Source organism: Eptesicus fuscus, chromosome 9 (genome assembly GCF_027574615.1).
Source record: "Eptesicus fuscus isolate TK198812 chromosome 9, DD_ASM_mEF_20220401, whole genome shotgun sequence".
In the NCBI taxonomy this organism is placed as follows: Eukaryota; Metazoa; Chordata; class Mammalia; order Chiroptera; family Vespertilionidae; genus Eptesicus; species Eptesicus fuscus.
The window spans coordinates 93128516-93138625 of NC_072481.1; the positions used below are offsets into that span (position 1 = coordinate 93128516).

General features: G+C 44.3%; 1 pseudogene; it reads left to right on the forward strand.

The window, feature by feature from the left end:
- The first annotated feature begins 761 nt into the window (after window positions 1-761).
- On the forward strand, window positions 762-7126 carry LOC129150385 (serpin B9-like; annotated as a pseudogene).
- The last annotated feature ends 2984 nt before the right edge of the window (window positions 7127-10110 follow it).

The following is a 10110-nucleotide window of genomic DNA, read 5'->3' on the forward strand; positions in this document are numbered from 1 at the left end:
TGCCTCTTCCATGCACGTCGCCTCCCCTTTGTTAGGGGTCACCCCGTATAGAGCCCTGTTCCCTCTGCCGCCACTTTCTCACATCTCCTCTGTGTTCCGGGACCCTCAGAATGATGTCCGCCCCACCTCGTCTCTGTGCTAAATAGCCAGTTTCCACTCACAAATCCAAACACTGCTGGTCCATCCAAACTCATTCATCAGCACACTCATCCTGCGGGTCCTCCTTTCTGAGCTTGGAGCCTGGCCAGACCACACTGTGAGCCCAGGCAGGAAGGAATCATGGCCAAGACTGGGGGGCCAGGCTGGGACAGGGGGCAGAACAAAGGGACACTTTCTCTGGGGAGGAATCAGTGCCCCCTGAGCATATGGTGCTTGAGCCATCTACCTGGGAACAGGGGTCAGGGCTCTGTAGAGTGTTTTCCAGGTCTCAGGGGCGCCCCGTGGGGCTGGCAGCCTTCAGGGGGCAGCGTGGGGCGGCAGCAGGGGGCCGCTCCAGGTGGAGTAGAAGCCAGTTCACTAAAGGAGCTTTGAGCTTAGCAGTTTGATCTGCTGCCACTGCCATACTTAGCCCATTACCTTAAAGTTTGGGCTTACTTTGGGGGTGGAGAGGAACAGTAAATAGATTTTCCTTTCAGTGAAATATGTGTGAGCTTTAAAATTTTTTTAAAAAATACACTTCAAAATTGACGCGTGTCAGGGCCATACCACTGTGGGGTATTGAAGCCACCTTGTCTTCATTCTCTGGCTGCAGATCCTGCATCATGGATGCTGTTTCTGAAGCAAATGGCACCTTTGCCCTCCGCCTTCTCAAGATGCTGTGTGAAGACAACCCTTCTCCCAACGTGCTCTTTTCTCCTGCCAGCCTCTCCTGGGCCCTGGCCTGGTCCTCCCGGGGGCACAAGGGAACACCGCTGCCCAGATTGCCCAGGTCAACTGCCTCTCTGTGGCCAGGGGACCGGCTGCCTGAGTTCTCAGGTGTTCTGCTCTGTTGTCTCCCAGCCTCACGCCTCAGGGGGAAGATGCAAAGAGCAGGGATGGCATCTCCGTACCTCAGATTTTTAGGAAAAGTTTCTCATTAATAACCTGGTAAAATGATCAAAACTTTTCCTATGACATTGTCTTCATTTAAAAAATGATAATGAAATCATTAAGCAGCTGAGATCTAATCTCATTTCTGGAATAAAAGACTGTGAACTATGCTTTTCTTTGGTAAGGAAGGATAGATTAATGTCTACTTCAAGTCACTGATATGCCAACTTGCCCTCCTAGCTCAGGTGTAAACAGAAATATGCAAATATGGCGAAAACCATGTACCTATTACACATACTGATGTCCTAACTGTTAGTTAGGTGAGGTTAACAAATACTCAGTAAACATCTGGAAATGATGAAGGTTTCCTTTCTGTTTGTTCCCTGGGGCTTTATAAGGGGGGGGGGGGGGGAAGGGGGGCAGGAACCGGTGCCTGAGGCAAGTCCTACAAGCTGGCATCATAGCTGAGCTCCTGGCCATGCACACACCTTCACTGTAGACTGTTGGCCAGTGGGACTCTGTTTCCATATGAGGTCCTTCTCCCTGAGAATCCTCTTCAGTGCAATCACTCATTTAAATCCCTTCCGGTGCATGGGACGCAGGAGCGCAGGTTTACGGTGTCCTCTAAACCTAGTGAGGTTTCCGGTGTTTTAGGCGAACCAGGCGGAGAGCCTCTCAGGAGTGGTTAGAGCACCCAGACCTCTGGTTCCCACACCAGAGCTCCTGACCCTCCAGTGCCCCAGGAGACCACGGATGGGAATCCAGAATCAGCTTTGGATTCCGATTAAGCTCTCAGAGGCTCACAGTCTTTCCCACAACTACTGTATTTTGGCCATTTCTCTTCAATTTTTTTTAACACTTTAATTGCATTTTTGAGGGTAAAATTCAGGGCTATGTTTTCTTCTACTTAGTGCATACTTATGCTTTTCCTGGGATGCAAGATTTAAAAAGAACCTCTTTCTGGACCCTTCTCATCCTTTTCTTTTTTCCTCTTGCTCATGTTCTAACAAAATAGATCAATTGAGGCAGAAAACCCAACTCCTTTACTCCCCTTTCCTGTGTTCTCTCTTCTTCCCACCTCCCCCCACCCCCTGTTCTTTCTGTCTTTTCCCCTCTGATTCTTCCCTCCACCCAATGAGGGGGTGTTTCTGTAGCATGTATTAAATACGCAGTAAATGTAAACGCTATGTCCTTTAAAGGAAAATTTTGTGAAGCATTTTGAGACCAATAAGAGAATATCGATCATTTAAAGTTATGTTTCCAGAGGCACTCTCCTTGAGCGCAGAGAAGGACATTCATGTGGGTTTCCAGGTCCTTCTTGTGGAAGTGAACAGTCCTGGCTCTCAGTTCCCGCTCTGATTGGCCAGCAGGCTCGTTGGAGAAAAGACATTTGAATTCCTCTCAGTAAGTTGAATCAGCAGAACAAGAAACGGTGTATTCAAAATATCGAGTCTGAGAGGAAGACCCTAGAAACTTAGGGTAAACATAGTTTTAAAAAATTCATAGTTCTCTAAGTGTACCTTGAGTTGTTTAAAATGTGACTAGTTCCAAAAAAATGCATTTATCTATTTCTGGCCATTCATGGCTTAGTGCTTACCCATTTATTAATTCTGATATTTTCATATCAAGCCCAATGAGATGTAGGCTGCTTTTCATAAAAAGATGAAATATTCAGATTCTTTTGGAGACTTGCTGATATTTTCTTTAGGAATGCAGCCTCGTTACATCCTTTTGTCTCCAAAGACCTTTCAGGAATCCTGTCTTCAATTCTATCACGCTGAGCTGGAGCAGCTTCCCATTGTCGAAGCTGCAGAAGGGTCCAGGAGTCATATCAACACCTGGTGTCAAAGATGACTGAAGGTTAGCACCCATGCATCACCCGTACCTCCTCCCCCTTCACTTCTCCTCTTCCTTCACCTCTTCTTCCTCCTTCCCCTCCTCCTCTCTCTCATCCTCCCAGTCCTGCTCTTCTCCCTTCTCCTCATCCTCACCCCCTTCTCCCTTCTTCCCTCCTCTTCCTGCTCCTCTGATTTTACTAGTGTTTCAGATGATCAGAGTAATGTTGATGGGCTGGGCTGCGTGGCATATTTGAACTTTATCCACTCGTCAAGGTTCCAATCCCATGCTCAGGTTTTCAACAACAGAGAGTAACTTTTGTCCATTCTCTCAGGAATTTATTTGACTGATGTAAATATCTGAAGAAACCCTTAGGCCCCATTTTCTTTTTTATAACTTACACTGAAACATACTTGGTCAGTATCTCTCACAGGCTGCATGAATCCATCATCTCTGTAGCAAGGAGACTGATGGTCAAATCTTCCCTGGGTCGTGCCTTGGGCTCTATCACCACTGCCTTCACTGGAGAGAGGCCCTGGACTGCTCTTTGGGGAATTATATAAAAGCCTCCATTTAACCAAGAGTGACAACCAAGGCCCCCCTCCAGCCCACCTCTCAGTTCTTGCTTCCTTGTTCTCCCGCCTGGGGCAGTGTTTTTCCTTGAGTGATGCAGAAGACTTTCACCGCCATCGACTCTGTGGATGTTCCTGGAGCACTGGTGATCATGAATGCATCTCATATGCATTGTTTTCCATTTCTGAAAGTAACAATGCAAATATGAAAAAGAATGTTCGGCTTTTGACTAATAATAAAGTACCTGCCAATAAATGTTATCAGGGTTTATTCATCATGCCTTATAAAAATCAACTGGATATATTCTTTCCTTTTCCCAAAAGGTAAAATTCCTAGCCTGTTACCAGACAACTCTATTAAAAAAGAGACCAGGCTGCTTCTTGTCCACGCCATGTACTTCAAAGGAAGATGCAATGGACCTTCCAGAAAACATGCACAAAGGAAATGTCTTTTAAAATAAGCCAGGTGGGGAAGCTTTCAAAAACCCTACTAGTTTGATGAAAAAATTAAATGGAAAATTTTAATTTTGTGAAAGCATGAATGATTGGTTAAAACAGTCAAAAACAACACATTTCTGAATGGAATTTTAAACTCAGTAAAAAGAACTAACAGAAACAAATATATATATATATTTCTTTTTACATTTCATTCCTCCTCCTGTTGCCTCTGTCAATTTTTATACATTCATTGCTGCCACCTGTTTCTGGAAACTTAAGGTATTTCTTCATGTGCAAGTTGTTAAATAGGAAGCGAAAAACAACACACACAGGTGTTAAGAAAATATGATACTTGTGTGCATTGGAGGTATAGAGGGAGTGAATGTGAAAATATATTCATTAAATCATGTATTTTAAAACGTAAGTATAGACTTGGCTTGCTGTTAATTAATGTATCATTAATTGTAAATTATGTATAAATTGCTACTATTATAACAACTAAGACTTTAGTCTTGCATTGAGATATAATAACCTCAATAAGGACAGACTTTGAAATAGTTTTCCAATCCTGAAATCCCTGCAAAATATCATTTCAGAAAATTGGAAATGTGTATAGATAATATAGCCCTCTTTTACCTTTTTTGGATAAGGTGTACTTTAAATAATCAGCTCTCTTGTTGCAAAGCAAGGAGTGGAAAACATTTTAGCACTGACTTTAGAAACTATGTTAATTTTTATAGTGGATGGTCTATAGCAACTTTAAAAATTCAGTTTAATAAGTCTAATACTGCCACTAACTTCTGCATGCATATACCTTTCAATAATATAGAAATCACCTCCCAGTAGTAGAATATCAGACTTGGAAAATTGAATGTAAATGCATGAAGACACATCTGGTTCTGGGTTCTGGCTAAGAGACTATTTTCTGACAGGGCAGGTCCATCTACACTGCAGTCACATGCTGTGAAACTAGAAGTTTCATCCCACTTTTTCAGAAGCCCTTTTTCTAACTAGATAGAATCCTTTGATCACATGCTTTCTTAAATACATTGCAGAGCATATTTCACACAAGGAGAATCTGGCTTGTTCCTCTGGAAAATGCAGAGTATGGCACTGATCCTCTGAATTACACATCTCCTCAGGGGCTGCCACACCTGCTCATAGCAGATGCCCTGCCATCAGGATGGAAGGAGCGGGGACTTTCCGAAGTGCTCCCTGGAGCAGGGATATTGTTTCCACCACGGCTGCTAAGCCCTCCCCTGGAGTCTGCGCTCATGGGGGAAGGTTACTGCCTTTTCCACCTGTGCTTTCCCTCCAGGCTCCTCTGTTTGTTCCCCTCTGGAGGAGCAGAGGCCCGAGCAGATGATGTTCCAGGAGGCCACCTCGCCTACATAAGGAGGCGAAGGCCCGGGTGCTGGAGCTGCCCTCTGGGGGCGAGGAGCTGAGCATGCTCATTCTGCTGCCTAAACACAAGGTGGACCTCAGCCAGGTGAGGTGAGCCAGGGACACCCCCCCTCCCCGCCCCGTGCCCTTCCTCACAGGACAGAGCTCTCACCAGCTGTGTCTGCCTTTTAAGTTGGTGACGGGGCCACAGGCTGTGGAGCACGGTGTGCAGCAGGGGCTTTGGACTCTACCTGCTACTCAAGACCCACTTCTCCAGTATGACCTCTCCCAATTATTACCTCAGGGGCTCCCCTTTTCTCCTCTCTGAACCGGGCATAACAAGAACGTCTGCCTGAGGGTTCTGATGAGGATGAAGTGGGGATAATCCACGGACAAGTTTAGCACATCGCCTTGTGTAATAAGCCCACTTTAACTGGGTCCTTATCAGTGACCTGATCATTGTTGTTAGGGGTATATTGTAAAGAGCCTTGTCTTGATTCAGAACCTGAATCTGTGGGTGGGAACAAGCTCAGGCATTAACCTAAGGAGGGGTAGGTGAGGAGGGCAGGGCCAGCGCTCAGGGCAGAGGGTCAGGAACAGTCCCCACTGGCTCTCATCCCCCTTCCCCTCTACCCCCACCCTTAGGCCCTAGGGTGAGAGGATCCACCTCTGCTAATAGGCTCTGGCCCAGCACCTGGGCGGGCCCTGTCCCGTGTCCTGAGGGCTGAGTGTTGGGGGCTGCAGCCCTTGGCTCTGCCTGTGTCCCTCTCCTGTGAAGCTGCTTCTCCACAAGGATGCGGATCCCCTGAGCTGATCTTTCCCCTGGGCACGTACTGTGAGCCCTTTATTTGTCAATCTTGTTGCTTCGCAGCAATGTCTTCTCATCTTCAAGAATAAGCACATTCCCAGCTGGGGTGACTCAATGGTTGAGCGTCAACCTATGAACCAGGATGTCAAGGTTCCATTCCAGGTCAGAGCACATGCCCAGGTTGTGGGCTGCATCCCCAGTATAGGGTGTGTAGGAGGCAGCCTATCAATGATTCTCTCTCATCATTGATGTTTCTATCCCTCTCTCCCTCTCCCTTCCTCTCTGAAATTAATAAAAAAATATTTTTTAAAAAAATAGAAAAGAATCAGCAGAGTGAAAAGAACCAAGTGCACAGTCAGCTGGGCAGTGACTCTTGTCGGGATGAGAGCACGCCTCTCAGGAGTCCTGGGAAGGGGAGGGCAGCCTGGTCTCGGTGCCTCTAGGTGGTTGGAGATGCCCCTGCTTGGTATGGAAGCCACATGTGTAACAGCACGTGGGCAACATCTCACAACCCTCCTGGCAGGTAAAGGTGCCTCTAGTCCTGTGTGACCATCAGCACCCACCTATAGGAGGAGGAAAGGCACGTGAATGTTCTGTGTGCATATTTATATGTGCTGAAGTATGAATCCTAAAGGCAAACTCTGGTCTTTCAGGAGGAAAAAAACCTCACTTTTGAGGAATTCATAGCCTGGACCAAGCCATCCTGGATGAGGAGCACTGACTTGGAGGTTTTCCTTCCAAGATTTCACCTGGATGAGGGCTATGACATGGCCCCTGTGCTTCAGCGTTTGGGAATAGCTGATGCCTTTCAAGGGACAAAGCTGACTTTCCCTCAATGTCAGTCAGGAAAGAGCTGTTTCTGACCAACATTGTGCACAGAAGTTTTCTGGAGGTGAATGAGGAAGGCACCGAGGCTGCAGCTGCCTCAGAGATGGACATGGCCATCAACTACTGTGGTGTTGTACCGGCAAGATTCTGTGCAGACCATCCCTTCCTTTTCTTCATCAGGCACAACAAAGCCAACTGCATTCTGTTCAGTGGCAGGTTTTCCACTCCATAAGGGGGACAGTTACTGTGCCTGTGAGCATTTCCCTCTTCCTGTGTCCTCAAATCTCACCATACAGCTCAGTCAATTCACAGGGCAAAGGACAGAGCAGAGTCCTCATCTGGCTGAATGATTGGCCATGCCTCTCCACACTCAGCTGTCCCTGTACTAACCACTCATTATGCCACTTAATCAATATTATAGGGCAATAGACTTCAGTGGTCACTGTTGTATTCATGATACATGCCAGACCCCATTGGATGGCATGCAAAGTTTTCCTATATGGCTCCAGACTTATTTCTTACTCATTCCACTGGCAATGAATTCTTGTTTCATTGTGCTCAGTCTTGTACTCGCTTCTTGTCACATACTTGCCTTAGTCAGACTGCTTCCATGGCAGTATGTGCTGTGAGCTGTTGTTACTGTTTCATACTTTTTCTGGTGCTTGAACTTCTTAAGAGGTTTCTATAATGTACATTTTTATTTTATCTTTTATTGATTCTCCCTGATCATCAAGTATGTGCAAACAGGAAGTGGGGACATAAACAGGTGGAATCCTTTGACACCTCGTCATTCTTACCTGCGCCCCAATTATATAGCTTTTATGTCAACCTAATTGAACAAGCTGATGTTATTAAACATACCATGTGAGCCCCTTGTAATTAAACACTTCTGTTCATGCTATTGTGTTTCTCCAATGACAACTCTAACAATAAAAATAATATTCAACTCTTAAAAACTCATTTCCAATGTCATCTTCTGCAAGAAATTATTCCTTTCCTGTATAACCAGATGTGCATCTTTGACCTCTCTTTAGATACAAGAAAGGACATTTCTCTAATGGTAGTTGCTTTATTTATTGATCATCTCTGTTCTCTAACTAGATTTTAAGGTCATCAAGGTTTGAGGCTATATTTTGCATATCTATGTCCCACTTATGATAAGTAATTTGGTGATAGATTAGCTCTGTAAATTTTTAAAATAAATATTTTTATTGATTTCAGAGAAGAAGGGAGGAGAGAAAGAGAGACAGAGACAGAGACAGAGAGAGAGAGAGAGAGAAATATCAATGATGAGAATCACCCATCAGCCGCCTCTTGCACACTCCCTACTGGGGATCGACCCCCAACACAGGCATGTGCTCCAAACAGGAATAGGGTTGTGATATCCAGGTTCATGGGTCCACGTTCAACCACTGAGCCACACTGGCTGGACTGTTTTCTATTCTTTTGGGTATATATTAGGAGAGAATAGCTGGGTCATATGCTCATTCTATGCTTAATGTTTTGAGGAATCACCAAACCACTTTCCATTTTATACACACTGGCAAGCTATGAGTGGCTGACCCATTTTATACCCTCTGGCAAGCTATGAGTGTTCCAACATCCCTGCAACATTTCCAATACTTGTTATTTTCCTTTTTCTATTTTTCTTTTTTAATTTATGGCCATCCTAGTGGGTGGGTGTGGAGAAGCATGAGGCTTGGTTGGAAAGTTTGTAAGGAGGCTATTCAGAGGAAAGGGAAGTGTACGGAAGGCCGCCCACCCTGTTTATCAGAATTCTGACTTAGGGGAGTGCCAAAGGCAGCGCCCCTAATTATTCCTTGTCCTTTCCAAACAAGTCTGTGTATGTGCAGACCCCCCGGTGTTTACTGGGATCCTTATGCTTAATCTTTGGGTGTCCTTGCTTAAAGCACACTGCAAACACACGTGTCCTCCCAAGATTACTTACCCTCTGATTGTATCTAAAAGATAAACTTTATCTCAAACTGCTGCTACGGTAAAAGCCTAACAAGGCAGGCAATCAAGGCTGTCTGGTTCCTTTAGCCAGGCAGTCCCTCAGCCCTCTCTTTCACAGCAAATAGTTGTGTTGGAGTAATCCATTCATCTGTCAAAGTCTGCTGGTCAGCCCTGGCAAGGGTGGGAAGTGATATCTCATTGTGGTGTTTTTTTTTTAATTAATTCTTTTCATTGGGTGTTTTATTTGTCTTTTCCTCATGACTAATAATGTTCAACATCTTTGCATGTGCTTTTTGGTCATTTGTATATCTTCTTAGGAGAAAAATGTACTCATGTCATTTATCCATTTTTTATTGGGTTTTTCATCTTTTTGGTGTCACTTTTTTTTTTCATTGGGTACTAGGCTCTCATCAGAGATATCATGTGCAAATATTCTCTTCCATGCTTTAGGATGCCCTTTGATCTACAAAAGGTTTTAGTGTCCAGTGTATCTATTCATTTTTGTTGGTGCTCATATTTTTGGTGGCATATCTAAGAATATCTGGCCAAGTTCAAAGTTATAAATATTTACAACTAATGTTTTTGCTTGAGGCTGTTATAATTATAGCTTTTATATTTAGAATGTTAATCCATTTTTATGTACATGACATGAAGTATAAGGGTCCAAATTAATTTTTTATATATGGGGTATCCAATTGTCCCAGCACCTTTTACATTTTTTATTGAAAAAGGTATGGACAGTAGACAGAAAGGAGTAAGGTAAATTATTAATATGCATATATTAGAATCAAAAGAGGATACTTAAAGGGGTTTCATGAAATCCACTGGTGATAGATTAGGGAGGTGGAAGAAAGCAGATCAGGGAAACCTCTGGGATTGGATAAAACGTAAAACTAATAGCCCTGCTCAGGGCTTAATCCCAGTAAGGGGTATACAGGAGCAATGAACCAGTGATTCACTCTCATCATTGATATTTCTATCTCTCTCCCTCTCCCTTCCTCTCTGAAATCAGCAAAAACATATTAAAAAAAAAGTAAAATGAATAGACATATACTTCCTTTACCTTGATGGGCACAGGACAGCTAACAATTAACATTACAGCACACAGAGATGGTCTTCGGGGAACAGATAACAATGAGGGGTTCTGTAGTCTGTGCTCTGGTCCATAGGTTGTGCCCTGAGGGGTCTGGAAAAGATTACTCTGTCATTGCAAAGGTAAGTTATCATAGATGCAAAAACAGAATAAACAGGTAACTCAAG